Source organism: Myotis lucifugus, unplaced genomic scaffold (assembly GCF_000147115.1).
Source record: "Myotis lucifugus unplaced genomic scaffold, Myoluc2.0 scaffold_1, whole genome shotgun sequence".
Classification (NCBI taxonomy): domain Eukaryota; kingdom Metazoa; phylum Chordata; class Mammalia; order Chiroptera; family Vespertilionidae; genus Myotis; species Myotis lucifugus.
Window position 1 is genome coordinate 11,890,435 of NW_005871049.1, and position 3,354 is coordinate 11,893,788.

Here is a 3,354-nt window from a genome sequence, read left to right on the forward strand (position 1 = left end):
ACCCCAGGCCCCACCCTACTGCCCCCATCTGGGTGTGTTCTTTTGCTCTATAAGAACTCAAACTGGGTGGCTGGCCTGTTATTTTTTAAAATCTTTTAGTAGCATCTATCCCCAGAACTGCCTCATCACGATTATCCTCACCAAACGAGGAACCTTCACACTGAGAATGGCTATGGTTTTCAGCCAGCACCAAATGTCTCTCCTTCTGCCTTTCAGTCTTTCTGAGGAATCCGAACATGTAAAACTCCCGAAGGAAGAGTAAACACATAGCCCAGGTTCCTTTCATCTCCTAACATATGTCATGAAGGGGGAGAGAAAGCCCGCCTCCCAGCCTCAATCAGCCATCCGTTTTCTGCAGCTTGAACCCTACACTAAAGGGATGTCGTGGGGGAGCTGGAGGAGGGTGGAGTGGGGGCCGCTCCTGGGAAGATAATAGGTCTGCGCTGCATACCTGCGTCTTGGAGTCATTATCTCCCCTGCCCGCGCTTCTGTATTTATATATAATGAGATCATTACCAGGCCACTATTCCAATTTGATTCAGACTTTAATATTTCTTGAAGGAAAAAAGAATAGCATACAAAAGGGTTTGTGATGCCAACTCAATCAGACGTGCTGTTGATGGAGAAGTATTCAAGTGCAAGCCAGACAGGGAAAATAAATAATTTCAGCGAGGTTGCTGTCAAAGCCGCGTTCTCCTGTGATGATGTTTCCAGTGAATGTGCTGAAGTGTCCAGAGGTGAGGATGGGAAATAACAACTGGCAGAAGAGAGGGCTGTGTCTGGGATTTTAAATAAGCCCTGTTCCCACCTCGCCCTTCAGGCAAGTAGGGCAGGGCCTCCTGCCCACCCAGACTGGGCTTCCAGGGCTCTCCACAGGTAATTAGACCAGGGAAGCAGTTACTGCAGCTGCTTCAGGGGCTGGAATTTAACCCTTGGTAACTCTTGGGTAGGTATTATTTTTGTGTGATTGAACTCAGGTGGTTAGGCAGGTAGGCAAGACACTTCGCTTCCCCTTTCACAACAAGTAGCTTCACTTTAAGGAAGGGACTTTCACCATCCCTGTCGCCACTGCAGGATACAGAATAGGGCGGGACGTTCCCTTTGTCCGCATCCATACATGGCTAGAACTTCAGTGTCTCTGCCCATCAAATATTCTGGCTAAGGTTCAATAGTCCGGACTCGATCTGTTTTTAGAAAATTAGAAAATCAAATGAAAGAAATTGAATTCAAAGGCCGATCGCTCTTTGACAACCAGCCCAGCCTCCAGGACTCTTCCAAGCTGTGGGTGACAATTATAAAAGTTGTTCATCACAGGCCGGCATTTTCGAAATTCACTCTGCTGATGGGGGCTCTCTGGCTGTTCAAACCTCAGATAAACCTGAACTGACTGTTTCTGGGATCTCTGGTGTTTCCTGAGATTACAAACCTGAGAAGAGCATCGTTTTAGCTATAGCTCTCAGTCCTGAACTCCAGGTGGGAATAGCATTCGGAGCAGGAATGAAGGCTTGTCAACCCAATCAATGTGAAACTAAAGGATTCTGGGTATTTTTTATGGTGATTGTAAAGCACCCATTATTCTTCCCCTGGCATTTCCTAACAGGCTAAACCAAAATAATATTGGAAGAAAATTTACAAAATGTACACATTGTCCACTGAGCCCCCAAACATGACTGGAACACAGAGTTGGCAGATTTTTTATTATTTGTATAGTGCTACTTAAAGATATATGGTTAGTAGGCAGCTCTGGTGAAATTGTAAGGCCACTTTATAGATCCTAGTCTTGGGATGTACTCAACATTTAGAAATCGGTTTGTAAGAGAAAGTAAGGGAGGGGGAATAGTGATCTCATGTCTCCATGAAATATAGCTAGTCCCCCACAATCTATACTGTGTAGGCAAAGAATTGCATTAAAATCGTCCTAAAAACTCTGGAACTTAAACAAGAAAATGGAAACAATTTTCTCTCCCTACCTAAATCCACAATAGTCAGTCATAGCAATCATTTTCAGATTAACTTCTTGAAAAGAATCAGCCCAAGCAAGAATTATTAAATTTCTGTCTATCATTCACTATGTGTGTGTGTTTGTGTGTGAGAGAGCACTTGTAGAGAGAGGTTTTTCATTTATCATTAACATGGACTCTCCAGCCTGGCCAGCGTGGCTCAGTGGTTGAGCATCAACCTATAAACCAGGAGGTCACAGTTCAATTCCCAGTCAGGGCACATGCCCAGGTTGCGGGCTCGATCCCCAGTATGGGGCGTGCAGGAGGCAGCCAATCAATGATTCTCTCTCATCATCGATGTTTCTATCTCTCTCTCCCTCTCCCTTCCTCTCTGAAGTCAATATAAATATATATAGAAAAGAAAACATGGACTTTCCAGATTCGAGTCCCTGCCTCCCTCATCTCTTTATCTGCCTTCTGGTCTTCCCTCACAGCCTTAAAAGAAGAAAGGTCTCAATCTCACAGACCAACTGCATCTGCAGCCTCACCCTAGCTTCCACTGAATTCAGCCTCTCTCTGAATTCATTTCCTCTGTCATCAAATATGTTCATGTGCCTCTTCTGCGGAAATCCTCAGGCTGGTATCCTGTGTTCAAACTCAGACACTGCTGCTCTTTCATTACAGGCCACCTCACTTTAGAAAGACAGCACTTAAGAGACAATATAATAAGCATCAGAAGTAATGATTTTGTGTTGTACAAAAGGAGAGACGGTTAGCACACCCCTGGACAAGGATGGAAGAGGCTCTCGGGCCCAACAACATTTACACAATGAAGGCAGCGCCACCTACTTCAAGGTATCGAACCATCATTTGTAAATCCTAAGAGTTCTCATCGCCAGGAGAAAATTATTTTTCTTGTTTTCTTTTCTTTATGTTGTGTCTCTACGAGATGAACGTTAGCTGAACCTACTGCGATAATTATTTCACAACATATGTAAATTAAACCATCATACTTATATGCCTTAAACTTACACAGTCATATATGCCAATTATTTCTCAATGAAACTGGAAAAAAATAATTTAAAATATTTTTTTCTAATTTTCCATTCTGTCTAGAAAGACTATGAGTCACCACACTGGGGTCCTAGCCCTCACTCAGTCCTGAACTCTCTGTGTCACTTAGTATGTCATTGAATCCCTTCAGATTTCATTTTCTTTGTTGGCAGAAGGAGGGAGGAGTTCAGGTGGGAAGCCCTCTGAGATCCTCTAGCTCATATGCTCTCTAAACCTTCTCCTCTGCCCCTGAGTTATGTGGCCATTTTTGCTCTGTGAGTGTATGTGTGGTCCTGGTCATTCCAAACAACTATCAGAAAAAACCAGCCAAGTTTCTGATTTAAAACTCCTCCCATGGGAT

General features: G+C 43.8%; 1 non-coding gene across 1 annotated transcript; it reads left to right on the top strand.

Moving 5' to 3' along the window:
* Window positions 1-2,689: 2,689 nt before the first annotated feature.
* On the top strand, window positions 2,690-2,814 carry LOC111826561. Its single transcript, XR_002829914.1, has one exon. It is a non-coding gene; the product is annotated as a U6atac minor spliceosomal RNA (small nuclear RNA).
* Window positions 2,815-3,354: the final 540 nt, after the last annotated feature.